The sequence below is a fragment of the Macrotis lagotis genome, chromosome X, assembly GCF_037893015.1.
Source record: "Macrotis lagotis isolate mMagLag1 chromosome X, bilby.v1.9.chrom.fasta, whole genome shotgun sequence".
Taxonomy (NCBI): Eukaryota; Metazoa; Chordata; class Mammalia; order Peramelemorphia; family Peramelidae; genus Macrotis; species Macrotis lagotis.
Genome location: NC_133666.1, coordinates 335084459 through 335103105, shown reverse-complemented (window position 1 = coordinate 335103105; position 18647 = coordinate 335084459). Strand labels below are relative to the sequence as shown.

At 36.2% G+C, this 18647-nt stretch overlaps 1 long non-coding RNA gene across 10 annotated transcripts in view; it reads left to right on the top strand.

The window, feature by feature from the left end:
- Positions 1–17926, top strand: part of LOC141502840 (uncharacterized) — a 368212-nt gene extending 350286 nt beyond the window's left edge. For all 10 annotated transcript variants that reach the window (XR_012472672.1, XR_012472662.1, XR_012472669.1 and 7 more), the window contains one exon: positions 16957–17926. This is a non-coding gene — a long non-coding RNA (uncharacterized LOC141502840). The remainder of the gene's footprint in view (positions 1–16956) is intronic.
- The last annotated feature ends 721 nt before the right edge of the window (positions 17927–18647 follow it).

Genomic DNA, 18647 nt, shown 5'->3' with positions numbered 1-18647 from the left:
AGTTTTAGTCAAGCAGCTGAAGTTCCAACTGAAGAAGAGATTATGAATGCCATTAGACTCCTTTCAAGTGGCAAAGCACTTGGTGTTGATTCTATTCCAGCTGAGATCTACAAGGTAGGAGTGCATTGCTCATCCAAAAACTGACTGAAATTTTCCAGGTTATATGGCATGAAGAGGTTATTCCCTAAGAATTCAAGGATGCTTCCATCGTCCATCTCTATAAAGGTAAAGGGAATAGCTTGTTCTGTGACAGCCACAGGGATACTTTTCTTCTAGTCATTGCTGGTAATATTCTTGCCAGAGTCCTCAATAGGCTGATCCTTCACCTGAAAGATGAGAGCCAGTGTGGCTTCAGAAAAGGTAGAGGAATAGTCAATTTGGTATTTGCTACCTGACAATTCCAGGAAAAATGCCAGTAATGGAACAGAGGTCTGTATAGAACATTTGCAGATCTTATTCAAGGCCATTTATATCATCAAAATTATGTCAAAATTTGGTTACCCAGAGAAATTCCTCAGTATTGAGTGTCCATTTCATGATGGCATGCATGCCTAGGTTCTGGAGAGTAGATGATGTTCTTGAGATTCCCCAGTCATCAATGAAATAAAACAAGGATATGTCCTTGCTCCTATACTTTTCTAGTATGATGTTTTCAGTTATGTTATCAAATGTCTTCACTGAGGATGAGCATATCCTCAAGGTTTACAAGCCAAGAAAAGGCTACAAGACAAGATGAAAGTGGAGAGAGTGTTGGTACATGATCTTCTATTTGCAGATTTCAATGCTGCCTTTGAAGCTGAGATGCAGCAAAGTTTGGATTGATTCTTTGCTTCTTGTGCTAATTTGGTCTAACATTTAACACCAAGAAAACACAGGTGCTCCAACAACCAACATCATACCATCCATATGTGGAATTATCAATTACAAAAAAATGGAAAAGTTTTGAGTTCATTTTCTTTGGCAGTGTCCTTTCCAAGGAGGTACACATAGACAATGAGGTTAACACATGCCTTGCCAGAGCTAGCTCAGTATTTGAAGGCTCCAATAGAAAATGTGGCAGAGAAGACTGACTACCAAACTGATTACCAAAGGTCTACAAAGCTACTTTGCTGACCTCATTGCTAAATGCCTGTGAAACCTGGATAGTCTATCAGCACCATATCAGGAAACTGAATCACTTCCATTAAAATTGTCTTAGGAAAGGGGCAGCTAGGTGGCGTAGTGAATAAAGCACCAGCCTTGGAGTCTCAGGAGTACCTGTCAAATCCAGTCTCAGACACTTAATAATTACCTAGCTATGTGGTCTTGGGTAAGCCATTTAACCCTATTTGCCTTGCAAAAACCTAAAAAAAATTGTCTTAGGAAGATTCTGAAGATCACCTGGCAGGAGAAGATACCAAACACCAAGATCCTTTTTTGAGCTAAACTGTCTAGCATTCCAATATTACTACAGTGTGCAACTCTGATGAATTGTTAGAATGCCAGACATGTGCTTGCCAAAAAACTATTTTATGAAGAAGTCATATAGGGCAAGCGCTCACAAGGGGGTCAAAAGAAGTAATATGGGGGCGGCTAGGTGGCGCAGTGGATAGAGCACCTGCCCTGGAGTCAGGAGTACCTGAGTTCAAATCTGGCCTCAGACACTTAATAATTACCTAGCTGTGTGGCCTTGGGTAAGCCACTTAACCCCATTGCCTTGTAAATTCTAAAGGGAAAAAAAAATAGAAGTGATACTGAGACACTCTGAAGAATTTTAGAATTGATTGTACAGCTTGGGAGACACTGGCACAGGACCACCCAGCATGCCATGCCCTAATCAGTAAGGGTACTGCACTCTATGATGAAGACATAAATGAAGCAGCTCAAAGGAAATGTGACATCCATAATTTTTGAAGTACCTACCCCAGGCATTTACATGGACTATTTGTGCCCAACCTGTGGTAGAGCATTTGAAGCTTGTATTGGTCTGATCAGCCACAGTAGGATCCACTGTAATTTGTCTCAGACATAGTGATGTCATTTTGGTCTTCTTCAAAAGCTAAGGACAAGAACCAACCAATCATAGTGTATCATCCTACAATACTGTTATTATTTCATATGCAATACATTTCACTTTATCTCAGCTCATGTAAGTCTTTCCAGGTTTTTCTGAAAGGTTCCTGCTCATCATTTCATATAGTAGAATAGCATTCCATCATAATCACATACCATAATTTGTTCAGTCATTCCCGAAATATCTGATAGGCATACCCTCAATTTCCAGTTCCTTCTTACCAGAAAGAGTTGCTATAAATATTTTTGTACATATAAATCCTTCTCCTTTTTGTTTTTCATCTTGTTTGAGATACAGACTTAAAAGTAGTGTTGCTAGGTCAGATGCCTTTTGGTCATAGTTCCAAAATGCTCTACAGAATGGTTGGATCAGTTCACAACTCAACCAACAGTGTATTAATGTCTCATTTTCCCTACATCCCATTCAGCATTTGTCATTTTCTTTTTTTCTGTCCTATTAGCCAATTTAATAGGTATAAGGTAGTACCTCAGAGTTATTTTAATTTACATTCATTCATATTGTCAGAACATTTTTAAATTTTATTATAGATAATATTGACGAACTCATCTGAAAACTGTTTATACATTTTGATTATCAAGTGAGAAATGAGTCTTATTTTTATAAATTTGATTTGATTCTCTATGCTTGAGAAATGAAAAATCAATATATTGTTAAAATTCTCCAAGGCAAATAATAGCTTCAATTGGGCTATCATACAAGGCTTGATTGCATAGAGTTATGAGAAAATGATATATGATCATAAAAAGGGTTCAACCATTAACACACATATTTATATATTTATTCACCCATATATGTATATTATAAACAATATATAGGTCTGTAGAGTGAGCCTTTTAGAATGTTGGGCAGACACTATCTATGTATGATTCAACATATGTCATTTAGATTCTGTCTACATCAGTTGCCTCATCTGTAAAATAAGAATAATATTAGTACCCATCTCCTGGAATTGTTATGGAGATCAGATGATATAATAATAATAATAATAATAATAATAATAATAATAATAATAATAATAATAATAATAATAAATTACTTATCACTCTGACTAGGACTTATTAAATACCACATAAATATTAATTATTATCATTTAAGGCAGGGTTTTTAGTGACATTGAAATTTTCAGCATTCTGAAGAAATCAGTGGATTCCTTCTTAGAGAATTATTTTTAAAGGCATAAAATTAAATTCATGTGATTACCATTACACTGAAATAAATCTATAATTTTTAAAGTTCATAGACCTAGGTTATGAACCATAATTTTCAAATGGCCACATTTTCTGCTTTCACAAAAACCAAAAAATTAAATTTTGCTTAGATTTAATTGTAATGATATTATTCAGTCATTTCATTTGTGACTGACTTGTCATGAGTCTGCTTAAGATTTTCTTGGAAAAGATACTGGCATCTTTTGTCATTTTCTTTTTTTTTAAGTGACTTGCCCAAGGTCACACAGCTGGGTAATTATTAAGTGTCTGAGGCCAGATTTGAACTTAGATCCTTCTGACTCCAGGGCCAGTACTCTATCTACTACACTACTTAGCTGCCCTTTTAGTCATTTTCTTCTCCAGTTCATTTTACAGATAAGTAAATTGAGATAGTGTTCATTGACTTGGTCAGGGTCACATATCTAGTAAGTGTGTGAAGTCAGATTTGAACTTAGATCTTCCTGACTCCAGGTCTGGTGCTCTATCCACTGTACCACCTAGCTGCAAGTATATAACCATCTAAAATATATTAAGTTGTCACTGAAAACAACAAATGAAGAATTCAGAAAAATAAAGATTCACTTGTATGAACTGATGCAAAGTGAAGCAAGCAGAACCTGTAGAACATTCTACACAATGACTACAATGATGCAAATGAAGATGATCTTGAAAGAGAAGTTAAATTTGAATTTAAATATATTGACTGATGCTAATCCTACAGAAGAGATGATGAAAACAGAGTAGAGTTTTGCCTTCAGTATAATATACAGTTGTTTTGTAATTCATTTTTATATAACTGTGCTTCTGGTCCACAATGAAGGATTTCCTCATGAATTATAGAACTGGAAAATGGATATGGAGTTCCAAAAGAATCCAACTAATTAGCATCAACAAAAATAAAAATAAAAACATAAAACAACAGTAAAACTTACCATATATATTCTTTTCTTTCTTCCACTTCTTTCTCATTGTCATCTTTCTTCTTTATCTCTTTCTCCCAAATTTCCTTTTAGAAAGTATAGCTATTTGATAGAATAGTAAAGGAACAGCAAATATCAATATCTGGGCTAATTAGATGTCACTTATTACACAAATATTGCATACATAGAACAATTCATTTCTGATACAAAGTGGCTTCTAAACGGACAGGTTTGAAATAGGTCTAGTTGAAAATGATCTAGTTGACAGAGAAGGAAAGTGAGACACATTAAAACTAAATAATGTATTCCAATACGACAAAGCAAAATTAACTGTGACTAAATTTCCTAACATCATTTGCATTCTGTCAGACAGTGATGCTTTCTTAGAACTCTTTGCAGAAATGACTATTTGTTTGACTTCTGGCAATTATGCTGTCTATTCTATTCAAGGTCATTCCTTTCTGCCAGTATAGACTTTTTACAGAGCATTCTTATCTCCCTGCTATATCTTCTAAATGTCCTCTTGATAGAACAATTCAAGAAATATTTATTCAGTTCCTACAATATACAAGGCATCATTCAATACACCAAGAAAGCACAGATGCCCTGTTTCTATATATCTCTTCATCTCTCTGAGTCTCAGCTTTCTCTTCTTTAAATGAAGAGATTATACTAAAAACACAGTTGTTTAATAGGGGATCTGTGAGACTTGCTTGACTATTTTAATATGATTTAGTCAGCTTTTCCTATGTATTATTTTTTTATTTTATGCATTCAAAACATGATGCTGAGAATGGGTCCACAGACTTCTTCAGACTTTCAGAGGGACCCATGACACATAAAGATTAAGAACTTCCTAAACTAGATGATCTCTAAAGCAGGTCCCTTTCAACTCTAAGCCATAAGATTTAGAAATGAAAGATTATTTAATATTATTGCCTCTTTTTAGAGATGAAAATACTGAGGGACAAAGAAGCTATATCTTGATCACACAGATAATAATTGAAAGAGACAGGAAGCAAACCCAGGTCCAGACTCCAACTCTACCACTCTTTCCTCTGTAAGATATTACCTCTAGTCCTATGATTCCACAAGCCAATGACCCCTTTCCCCATAGCTAAACAGAAAATTCATTAAGAAGAAAAATAATAGGGAGACTACAAGAAAAAGTTCTGAAGATCCTGAATTGTCTCCATATTTATAAAGACTGTGAGATGGATTGGATGTGTATATGGGCAAGAGAGGGAAACCAGCTGGCTCTTAGAATTAAGTCATCCTTAGCTGATCTAAAAATGTATGGATTTTACAGCCTAAAGTCAGACTGACCTTAGATAAGATCCACATCTAGATCTTCACCGGATCCTTGGGTCTAAAAATTGGGATCCAGGGAAACATCATTTTGCAAAAACAAGATTCTAAACACATATCAATAGTGCCAGTTACTGACTGGTTCTGGGCCCAGCAGACAAATTCATTTCAATGACATGGCACACAGATGGTGGTAGATAGCATGCCAGGTGGATGCTGTATTCCAGACACTAAGTCCGTGGGATTTGCCTTTCGGGAGTTTTTGAAAATAAGATATAATTGGAGACTTGCTTAGTGAATATCGCCTTAAGCTCCCTACCCTTTCCTCAATTTGGTGCCATTTGGGAAGGTACACTGGAAAAATCATCTTTCCTTGACTAAAAACCACAAATAGAGACATTTTTCTTCTAAGATTGATTGAATGAATAACCAGGTCGATTGAATAATCACAAACAGCAGTTTTCTAACAGATTCTTGAAAAGAGTGAGGTTTATAAGAGGGGACCTAAGAAACCCTTAGAAGGTAAGAATTTCACTAGTATAGGAAAATCTGAGAAGGCACTCATATCAATGCAACTTAGTTCCTCTTCTACAGCTGAATCTTAAAAAATTGTCTAGACCACCAAGAGGGTCAGTGACTTGCAGAGATCAATCAGTATATATCAGAATTGTACAGTTATCCCTTCCACATGACAGGGATGAGGAACATGGCACCCCCACAATCTGGAAAAATCTATGCAAAAATTTTTGGCCCTCCTTTTGTACCAGAGAAAAAGTCTTTTTTTTTTTTTTCATTTTTTCTTTTATAGGCTGTTTAGAGTTGGATTGATATTATCTAATATTATGTTATATAAATAGTGTAAAATATATATTACATATATATGTTTCAGAAATATGCTGTATAAATAGTAGATAGATATTGTATAGATATATAATACTATACAAATATAAGTAATGTACTATATAAAATATATTTCATGCACTTCTTTTTTGTTTGCTGTCTTCTGTGTGCTATTTGCAGTTTCTACAAAACTCCCCAAATATTCCTATTTAATTTCTTATGCTGACTCTTGATATATCAAAACTATGATGGGGAAAGCCATTTTATATGTACTTGAACCCATGACTTCCTGACTTCAAGACCATCTCTTTATCCAATACACAATCTTACATTTTCAAACCAGCTTAAATTTTCATTTTAAAATAGAAAATATTATGATGTATTTTTCCTTTTGTAACATGCAATCTGATGATTTTCTTTAGAGAATACCTAACAAGCTTCTACACATATTTCTCTTTTACAAACCTTGAACAAACCTCTCATTCCTCATTCTCAATTCCTTGTAATATGATATTTTCAGACAAAAGCCTGTTAGAAAGTTTAGACATGGTAATTCAAGTGAAAGCTTTAGGGGACATCCCACCTGTATTATGCTTGGCTTAGAGGAAAGCAAAGCTGACTCCATTCTGTGCCCCCCCCCAAAAAAAAAACCACAATGACCTCTTCAGCTGGACACATCAACAGCTGGTCAATAACTTAAACAGGGTCTTGCTTTATGCTTTCTCAATTATCCTGGGGATCGAATAGACAACATATAAAAATATGACAGGAAGATGATGGATTATGGGTCATAAGTCTCATTTCTGCCATACAAATAAAACATCATGCTTGTGTGTTATGACAATCTGTTTAATGGACAGAAATTAGCAGATGTTGATCACATTCTGGTGTGCAGGGAATACCCCCCAAAAAAATACAGTGAAAGGAAAAAGGAATTGTCTCTTTGTATCTACATATTGAACCACAAGGAGCAAAACCACTGAAAAGACAGCTTTGTTGTTGTCTTAACACTGGATAAGGGACCTCTTCGATTAAATGAGAATTTCAGAAAAGGACAAGAAACTATTTCTTTTAGCTTAAAATGAGTAGAAATGTTTTTTTCTTTCCTTTTATCCAAATGATATTTATAGTTGTCAAACTAAAAACATGTTCTTCTTAAAATAAAATACATCCTTAAGGTAGAGAAATGCATCAGAGGCTAGACATCATTCTGCATTTTATTAATAGGAAAAACATGGTGATAGAGAACAGATACAGAAATTCATGCTTAATTGGCACTTTCAAAACAGCTTTTGTGAAGTGTCCTTTGAAATTACTAGAAGTGAAGGACATTTAGAAAGCTTGTTATGAATATAGAAATTCCTTCATGCATTCTTCAGGCCACTTTTCAAATATAGTTCAAGATATTTCCTTTTAGAAAGTCTATTTTCATGAGAGAGAATTGAGTTACATACTATAACTAAATTCTCCCCTAGTGGAAATATTTCCTGATGATGTATCATCATATCATCAAGGAGTAATTCCAATAAACAGGGTGAGGCAAAGGTGTGGCTTGCATGCTACCTCTGTACAAGACATCTTTTTAGGATAAAGAAATCTCATACCTATTTCTCTCCTTTGTACTGTGTGCTCCCTAATGGCCGCTGGATCAATTCCCCAACTTTGGTATCTCTGCTGGGAACTGTATTTCCCACCTTCTGCCTTGCATTGGTTTTTATTTTGCATTTGGAAAAACTGTGGTTTGATCCACATGACTTATGATTCACTCACTCACTCAGCGGAAGACCCGATTGTTTCATGCCCAGAAGCTTCTTCTCTTTACTAAATTTTATCTCTTAGTTGTCCCTTTCTCCATTAGGATTGGAGATTTGACAGGTAAGTTTATTATTTAATTGAATCTCTTTATCTCCTGAGCTATTCATTTCCTTTACAGATATTCTATTCTCTTCTTAAAGAAAGATTTATTATCAATTAAGGAGAAAAATCAGTATTTGTTCACCTGCTCTAACTTCTTTAATTTTTTTTTTAATCCATCAAAAAGCCAAAGCATGTTTACCAGGTGCCTTCACTACAGGTTTAGAAGAAGACCTGGAAACAGTTACAAAGAGAGGCATGAAAGTTGAGGAGCTGGTCTACAGGTTGTTGAGGAGAAATGTATGGAGAGGTCTGGCCATCCTTGATATTCATTTAAGAACAATCCCAATTGGGGCTAAACACATTAGGGAATGTTCAGACAAAGCCTTCACACAGTCTGCCTCTCTACTCAGGTATAGAGGAGGAAGTAGAGTTCATAGGATCATGGATATAGAAAACGAAGGAAGCTTTGAGTCCAACCTTTCATTTTACAAATGAAAAATAGAGGTCCAAAAGGTTAAGTGACTTGACCAGGATCACACATATTTTGAATAGAGATCTCTCTGCATTCTAGACCAGCACTTTTCCCACTAAACCATTTCTCAGGAGAGGAAAATTCTCTATACATTTTTGATATCTCACTACTTAATGATGAGATTTAGACAGAGCATAAAAGCAGATGCTGCTTTTATGGGTTAGTAAATTGATGATGGCGTAGTAAAACATTCTTTTATCATATGGTTGGATGCCAATGAGTAACTCACCAATCTTTTTTGAAATTTTTAAAAATTTTCATTTATTTAAGGCAATGGAGTTTGAGTGACTTGCCCAAAGTCACACAGCTAGGCAATTATTAAATGTCTGAGGTCACATTTGAACTCAGGTCCTCCTGATTCCAGGGCCAGTGCTCTTACCAATCTTTAGAAAAATAACTTTTCACTGATACATTTAAAAGTAAATTTAGACATCTTTATTCTAAGATCATTGAAATAACAAGTAAATTTATGTACTCAACTATGAACAAACATGGATTTCTTATTTGTACCATTACATATGTGAACACAGATATCATTGATATATATATACACACAGCTATATGTAATCAGGATTAGATCAGATACAAACTTGGAATTTTTTCTAAATTAATAACATATATAATTCTTAGTGGATTCTAAAGTTGCAGTTGTAATTGGCACATAAAATAACTTCTTTTCTGTTGTAGAGTTGGTTTGGAATCAGGATTCATTTAATATTTCAAAATTTATTAAGCACCATATGTATTGCAGGAAATATGCTATTCTCTACAGATTCAAAGATATAAATGAAACTGTTTCTCCCTTTAAAGAGATTAGATCTGCTGTTGGAAACAGCAATATAAACAGATGAGTAAAGGTAATATATACATATATATATATATATGTATATATATATATATATATATATATAAATTCAATGCAAAGTAATGGAGTGGGGGGAGTATTGAATAAGGAACATCGACAGACTCTTTTCAGAAGAAGCAACACTTAAACTGAAACTTGAATGAGACTAAAAAAAGAAAGAAATATGAAAAAGGGAAGTCTTTTAGCCTTTGAGAAAGAATGGAACCAGGCAATGGCATGATACAATACAGAGAATAAAGGGAATAAGGATTTATTAAACACTGCCTATGTTTGATACCGGGGCAGCTAGATAGTACAGTGGGTAGAATACTAGGCCTGTAGTTAGGAAGATATGAGTTTGAATCCAGTCTCACACATTTACTAGCTCAAATGACCCTGGGAAGGTCATTTAACCCCTATTTGACTTATTCTTTAAAAAATTTTTTATTGGTTTTACTTTTCCAAAAACATGTTATGAAGGTTTTTCCTTTTAACATTCATCCATATACCTATACATATTTCTGAGCTACAAAATTTCCTTCCACTCTCCCTTCCCATCCCATTCCCCGCAGTGGTGAAGTCTGGTGAATATTGTATTTACACATTTGTGTTAAGCATGTTTACTAGTTAGCCATCTTTGGTATGAGGAATTAGGATTAAGGGAAATAAATACATGAGATGTTTTTAAAAAGTGAATGTAGGGGCGGAGCCAAGATGGCCACATGAAGGGATGGAGTCTTAAGAGCTCTCTGATAAAAATTCATAAACTAAGGACACTAACTAAACTTTCGAGAGACAGAACCCACAAAGTGACCCAGTGAGGCAGTTCTCCTACTCAAGGTAACCTGGAAAAGAGCAGAAAGGCTCTGCTCCCCCAGGGTCGGAGGGGTGGACCACCGGAGGGGTGGCCCACCAGAGCAAAAGAACTTCAGCCTTCCAGAGGCAGCCCCAGGATGCTGGGAGCCAGGCTCACAGCAGCGGGGGAGTCTCCTGAGCTGCACCCCAAGGAGCAACGGGCACAAAGTGGGGGAACAGCGGGGACCTCTGCCAAAGCGAGCAGGTAGAGCCCAGCCCTCAGGGCACACAGTGAGCAGCTTGGTCTTTCTGCAGCCCAGACAGAAGCAGGTGGAGCCAGTAAGCAGGTACCCCCAGGGCATGAGCCCATTGAGCTGAAGGAGGGGAGTGAAGAGAGAGACTGCCAAGCTCTGTCCTCTGCCCCTGGAACAGGACTCTGGGGCTCTGACCACATTCAGATCCTGATCCCAGTCTAGGCACCCCCATAGAACAACAGCCTCCCCTTGGCCCTGTGGCAGAGGGGGGTGCTTATGGTCATTCACAGACCAGGAGGGAGGACAGAGCCTCACACACTGAGATCTTTGTGGGAGTGTCCCAAAAGCTCAGGAAGCACCCCAAAAAACAGGCTTAGGCTGGGAAAATGAGCAAGCAAAGAAACAAGAGGAAGACCATTGAGAAATATTTTGCAAATGAGCCCAAGAAGGATCAAAATACTCAGTCTGAAGATGAGGAAGCACAAGCTTAGTCAAGGAAATCCAAAAAAATGCTGAAGAAAACAGCGTGCTAAAAACCAGCTTAGGTCAAATGGATATAACAGTTCAAAAAGTTATTGAGGAGAAGAATGCTTTAAAAAGCAAAATTGGACAGATGGAAAAAGAGATAAGAAAACTCTCAGAGGAGAACAAATCCTTCAGACAAAGAATAGAATTCAGGGAGATTGATGAATTTACCAGAAATCAGAAATCAATACTTTAAAACCAAAAAAATGAAAAATTAGAAGAAAATGTGAAATATCTCACTGAAAAAACAACTGATATGGAAAACAGACTTAGGAAAGATAATTTAAAAATTATTGGAATACCTGAAAGTCATGATCAGGAAAAGAGCCTTGACATCATTTTCAAAGAATTACTACAGGAAAATTGCCCCGATATTCTAGAATCAGAGGGCAAAATAGAAATGGAGAGAATCCACCGATCCCCCCGAGAAAGAGATCCCAAAAATCCAACCCCCAGGAATATTATAGCCAAGTTCCAGAACTCCCAAGTCAAAGAGAAAATATTACAAGCAGCCAGAAGGACACAGTTCAAATATCGTGGAACTGCAGTCAGGATCACACAGGACTTAGCAGCAACTACATTGGAAGCTCGCAGGGCTTGGAATACAATATACTAGAAGGCAAAAGAGCTTAGAATGCAGCCAAGAATGAACTACCCAGCAAGGCTGAATGTCCTCTTCCAGGGAAAAAGATGGACTTTCAATGAACCAGGGGAATTTCAAATGTTCATTTTGGAATGGCCAGAACTGAACAGGTTTGATCTTCAGATACAGGACTCAGGTGAAGCATGGAGATTGGAGAAGGGGAAAATATGAGGGACTTAATGAGGATGAACTGCATGTATAGAAAAATGATATTGATAATATTCATATGAACCATCTCAGTTAATAGAGCAGGTAGAGGGAGCTTTTATAGTTGAAGCACAGGAGAAAGCTGAATTCAAAGATAAAATATGGTGTAAAAATGGAGTCAACAGGAAAAAAAGGGAAATGGAATGGGAGAAAGAAAAAGGAGAAGGGGAATAGTCCAAGATATTTCACATAATAATTTTTTTTTTTATTACAATGAGCTATTGCAATGATATGGAAGGGGGGAGGCAAGGGGCAATGAGGCAACCTTTGCTCTCATCAGAGATGGCTAGGAGAGGAAACAGCAAATATACTCAGTGGGGTATAGACATCTGGAGTAAGAAGGAGCGGGGAGCAGGGGGAAGGGGTGGGGATGTGAATAAAGGAGAAGAGGATGGACCATGGGGGGAGAGTGGTCAGATATAACACATTTTCTTTTTTACTTCTTGCAAGGGGCTGGGATTGGATGGCCTGCCCAGGACCATAGGGCCAGGTGGATTCTGAGCTTAAGGGGTGGTATGGGGGCTCAGGGCTTCTTGGCCCCAGGACCAGGGATCTGTCTCCTGCGCCACTCAGCAACCCTACAGCAGAGTCAGAGTGAAAGGAGAGAGAAAATATAGTACATGGTAATGGAGAAATACGAAAAGAGGGAGTTGCGATCAGCAGTGGCATGTTGGAAAAATATGGAAGTAACTTCTGTGATGCACCTATCCTAAAGAATGTGATCCACCCATGACAGAGTTGTTGGGGGTGGAACAAAGACTGAAGCACATGTTTTTGTTATTATTATTTGGGGGAGGGTGCAGGGCAAGTGGGGCTGGGTGGCCTGCCTGGGGCCACATAGCAGGGTGATCTTTGGGTGTCTGGGGCCAGATTTGGACCCAGGTGCTCCTGGCTCAAGGGCCAATGCTCTGTCTGCCACCCAGCCACCCCTACTATTATTACTATTTTATTTTATTTTGGGTCTTTTTTTTTCTTCTTTTTTGGTTTTTGCAGGGCAGTGGGGATCTGGTGGCTTGCATGTCACACGGCTGGGTGATTATTGGGTTTACAAGGGTGGATATGGACTCGGGTGCTCGTGGCTCCAGGGCTGGTGCTTCATACATTGCACCACCTGGCCATACCTACAATTATTACTATTATTTTTTTTATTTTAATTTTTTCTCTCCCCTTTACTTTTTTCGCCCAAGCAAGTCTATCTATATTCATGGGGGAGGGGTATTTTGTTTACTTGTAAACAAGAATATTTTATTAATGTAAAAAAAACATTTGTACAAAATGAGAATAAAAAAATAAATAAATAAAAAAGTGAATGTAGTGTTCCTCAGGTTCTGGAGGATTTTTTTTTTGTTCTTCTTTCTGTGGATGGGGATAGTATTGTCCATAGTCAGTCTAATGCAATTGTCCTAGCTCTCTGAAATGCTGAGAGGAGATGCTTTTTTCAATGTTGTTAATGTGTACATTGTTCTCTTGGTTCTGCTCTTAGTTTCTTATCAGCAAAATGGCAACACACTGGAGAAGAAAATGCCAAACCACTCTATTATCTTTGCCAAGAAAACCCCATGGACAAGTCTTGCATTAAATGCTTTTAAAATATTACCTATTGATCTTTACAATAGCCCTGTGAGGTAGCTGTGATTATGATCCCCATCTTTACAAATGAAAAAACTGAAGTAGTCAAAGGATAAGGAGCTTTTCCATTAGTAGAGTTAGTATGTTCTAAGTCAAATCCTACCTCAGGATTTCCTGTCTTCAGAACCAGTGCTCTACTGTAACCTGAAATAGTAAGTATATCAGGTTCTTTATAACATTGCATATGTGCAGGGAACTAAAAAAAATCAATCTAAAGAGAGAGAACAGAGTTAGATAATGAAAGATTCTAACATGAAATAGAGTTTTTATTTTATTCTAGGGGGCAATAGGGAGCCACTATAGCTTCTTGAGTTGAGGAGTGGTTAGGAATATTAATGCTGTAGGAATATTAATTTTGTAGTTGTATAGAGAATGTAATGGAGAAGGAAGAGCCTAAAATCAAGGAAGATTTGAGTAAGAAAACCTAAAAGAAGCACAGAAATCTGGGTCACATTTGCAGGTTAGTGTTAGAAATATGGAGATATGTACTACAAGAAAATTGTTGCCACATACAGGAAAAAAGAAAAGACAATAATGAAATGATCTGATGAAAAGAATATATGATATCAGAATCCAGTTTCTTTAACCAGGGTCAGCTGAGTCCAAAAATGTAGAGAAAATCCTATGGATTAGTGTCAAAAGTCAGAATAAGATAGAAAAGCAAATCACCAGCACTGAGGGTAATGCCTTAGGGTCTCAGATACCTGACTGTTCTCATTGGTATCTTCCTTTCTAATCTTATTTTCTGTTTATATTTCCTATTTACTTGAATTCTTATGGTCTGGGTATGACAGTGTTTCTCTGAGGTCCCTTCATAATCCACTAGAAGTATGTCATGTTGTTAACCTAGAAGAACTTGAGGAAATATTTTACTGATGTAATGAATATTTTGTTACCCTTTTATCAGTAGTGGGTGTGGAAAAGTACTATGAGATATTGGACTTAAAGTTAGAAAGCATTGGGTTTGAATCTTGCCTCTGATCATTATTAGATGTGTGATCCTAGGCAAGTCTTTTCACAGTATCAGTGTTTGGGTGTGTTAAGTGGAAGTACTAGAGAAAAGATCAAATGAAGCTTCAGATCCTACCGTTTCATGCTAAATCCTAGGAAAAGAAAGTATACAATACAAAGAAAGTATAGCTGTCTTCCTTCTCTTTGACTTCCTTCAATGTGGCTTCTTCTAACTCAGTAAATGTGAATGCACCAAGTTGTTCCCTCTATTCTCTTTTCTATACTCTTTACTTTGCTGATATTGTACAAAAATAATTTTATTTATGATCTTATTTATGATGTAAACTGATGTGATGGACAAACCTTGAAATTGTGATGTTTTGCTTTGGGTTTTTTTTTTGGGGGGGGGAGAACTTTTCCAGTTCATGGGACATTATGTGTTCCTATAAACAAGGTAATATTTACTTTATATGGTGGTCATCCATGCTTCTTTACAGTTATCAAACAATAAGGTTGTCTTCCAGTCAAGTATCTCCAGATATGTCCCCTAGGAAACTGTTGATCAAGTGTTGGGATATGAGGATGAAGAAGAATATTGATTAATCTTCTGCACCCTTCCCTTAAAATAAAAAAAAAAGATTAGTGAAAGGTCTCATATTAAGAGTTAATGACTTTTTATTTTCAATTTTTATCTCATCTAAAAGTAGACTAAGTTAGAGGGCTCTTTGGGGGTCTCAAATTAGGGAATTTTCATGAAATTGATCTAAAGTTTTTTGATTAAGACTAACTGGAACTAGACACATGGTGTAGAGAGAGGGGGACAGAAAGGAATAAGCAGATAGATATTCTTGACTCCAAGAACAGTGACTTGCCCAGTGTACCATCTTTTCTGTGTCACAGACCTCTTTGGAGGGCTAATGAAATCTCTAATACTTCCTCAGAATAATGTTTTTAAATATTTAGAATAAAATAATTGATGTTACAAAGGTCACAAATTATGTTGCAAATAAACTGAAACAAATTGAAAACAAATTGAAACAAACTTGAAAAAGTAAATACTGAAAAGTAAATTCATGAACTCCAGGCCAAGAATCTCTAGTATAGAGGAATGAGAGAATTTGTAATCAGAAAATTTGGGTTCAAATATCAATTCTGCTTCTTTCATCTTCCTGAGCCTTATTTTCCTTCATCTATAAAATGAAGGACATATAAGGCATCCATAAGCACCAGGGTCCTCACCTGCAAAATGCTAATTTTGGACCAGATGACCTTTAAGTCCTGTACTAATTCTAATATTCTGTGATTGTGTGATAGGATCAGTCTTTTACTGAACTATGAAACTTACCAACATGACCTTGGATTCTCTCATTTTCTCTCCCCTGAGTCTGCCATGAGGAATACCCCAGATTTAATAACAGAGTTCTCCATTAACACTAAGCCAAGACTTGGACTAGGCTTCCATAAATTACCCAGAGAAGCAGAAAACTCAACACTAGTATTTCATAACTACAGAGGACACCAACTGATGTCCCTCTGATCTGGGTAAGTATAGGACCTGAGCCTTAGTACTGAGGCTTTATCTTAACCTCCAGGTAAATGAAGATAGAGAATGAGTAAAGATGATTATTCAGCAAGTCAAGAAAATCAATCATTTGTCTTCTTGAAATCACTGTGATGCAAATTCACAGACTGGCAAAAAGAAATACCCCTATCACAATTTCTTGTTCCATTATCCCTATTCATTTTAGTCTTACTCCTCAGAGTCCCTTTTGTGCTCCTCCCACCGCTTCCATTTATACTCTCTGGAATCCTATTATATTAATTTAAGAAGAAAAAAAAAACCTCTCATTCCTATTTCAGTTTTTTATCTTCTTGTGTTCACAGACACCTGACTTCTTAAGGTCTTATCTCAACCTAGGCAATGTGCCTTTCCTAATCCTCCTTAAAGTAACAAGTGCCTTCCCTCTAAGATGATTGGCCGATTTATTCTGTACATAATTTTTAAAAAGTTGCTTGTGTGTAGTGTCCCCCATTTGAGTATAAGCACTTTTAAAATGGGAACTGTTCGTTTTGAATTTCTTTGTGCCCCCTCTGCTTAGTATAGTGACTAGCACACAGTAGGGTCTTTTATAAATTCTTGTTTATTTGACTCAGTTGATTATACATCTCTCTATTGACATCTTCAGGGCTTTTTCCCCAACTGCAATTTTTTTACTTGGAGCATGTTAGGCCTGCTCAATCCACTGTGTGCCCTTTCTCTTGCTCTCTTCACTTTATTTTTTGGAGATTGCTCTATTCCGTGACTCACTAACATACATCATTGCCAGAAGAATACTTTCATTAAAAATAGTTGTTTGTTTATTTTTCAGGGAGAAAATGAAGGTCACTAAAATGTCTGTTCAATTTCCCATGGGTAAAGCAGCCTGATCCTCGCTTCTAGTTCAACTGTGGTCCCAAGTCACTTTCCATTTGCAGCAATGGCCAAAAATATATGTACTGATGTTGCTTCAACTGTGTATTTTAAAATCTAAATGAAAGACAATTCTTAAATCATTTGATTTTTCCATGTGAATTAAACTCTTATGAGATATTTTTTTCTCATTTAAGAGACTTTACAATATTTGAAATTAGTTACAGAATATGCCAGAAAAAATCAGAAGCACAGATTACTCCTGGGAAGAATGGACACGTGAGGAATAAATGCAAAGAGTAAAAAGCAACTGGGAGACAGCATCAGAGTACTAGACACCTAGGTCAGAGGACTTTAAGAAGGACAAAGATAGAGAGAAAATGTAAGAAAAGGGAGTAATGAAGCAAAACCTCACCTATTCTAGATGGGGAAATTAAGAAAAATGGGCTTTATACTATACTTTGCCATTAACTTGTTATACAACCTTGGGTTTATCACTTATTTGCTCTTTGCCTTAGTTTCCTCATTTATAAAATGAAGGCAGTAAGAATTCACCCATCCCTAAAATTCTTTTAAGTACTCAAATTCCAAAGTTCTAGTTCCCAACTCTGGTTAGATCTAGTGCTTTATGAGATTATTTCAGGTCTCAGGAATAGCTCTTTAATGAATCATTCATTTATAGTACAAACATAATATATCCAATCTTGAATGTTTTCATATTAGCTATAATTTTAGTGAAATAATCAAAATCCAATTGTATAACTACAACTTTAAAAAATACATTGTTATTTTCATATAGAAGTTTTCATGGTCTGTCTTTGATTATATTTCTACTTAGGTCCATCTACTATTAGTCTGTATAACCCCATTTCCTATGTTCTGTGAAGTGAAATCAAAGTCATAAACAATAAAGAACACTTATTTTGTGGATGGAGTTAAATAAACCATATTAGTCTTTAATGAAATCTTTTCTACTCAAAGCAATTTCCAGAGTAGCAAGAATGCTAGGAGTTTGTATGCATTTCAGTGTGATAAGCTATACAATGGATGCTGTTCATTAGCAAGTTGTTTATTCTCAGTCATGTAAAAGAACAAAACTAATCTTGCTCTTTTGTCAGAGCTTGCATTTGGAACAGATACATAATGATGAGCACTTACAGACATGGTTAGATATCCTACTGATACTCTGATGCATGGTTTGAGATTTTCAAACAACCTGAAGTTTTATATGGTGTTTTGGAGGTGATAAGTAATGAGGGATATATAAGATAATTGTGTGGTTATTCATAATTCTAAACAAAAAAAAATCTATAAGCTCATGTATGCATGCACTTTTTGCCCTGGATTTTCACTTCTTTACTTTGAATCCTTATTATGAGAGCCAGACCCAATGACATATCCTATGCACTGTCTCACAGTTGACAATATATTGTCATCAAAATCAACCTTGTAAAAAAAGAAATGATTAAACATCTTACTTTACAAGTGATACATAATGTCACATACCTATTACCAAGAAGGCCTATTTTCTATGACCAAAGAGAATAACCTGATTTGAACTAGAAGAACTGAATAGAATTGTTAAACAATCCTTTGCATTTTAAGCAACATTTAATTAGAAACCCACTTTAACCACCAAAATGATAAAAA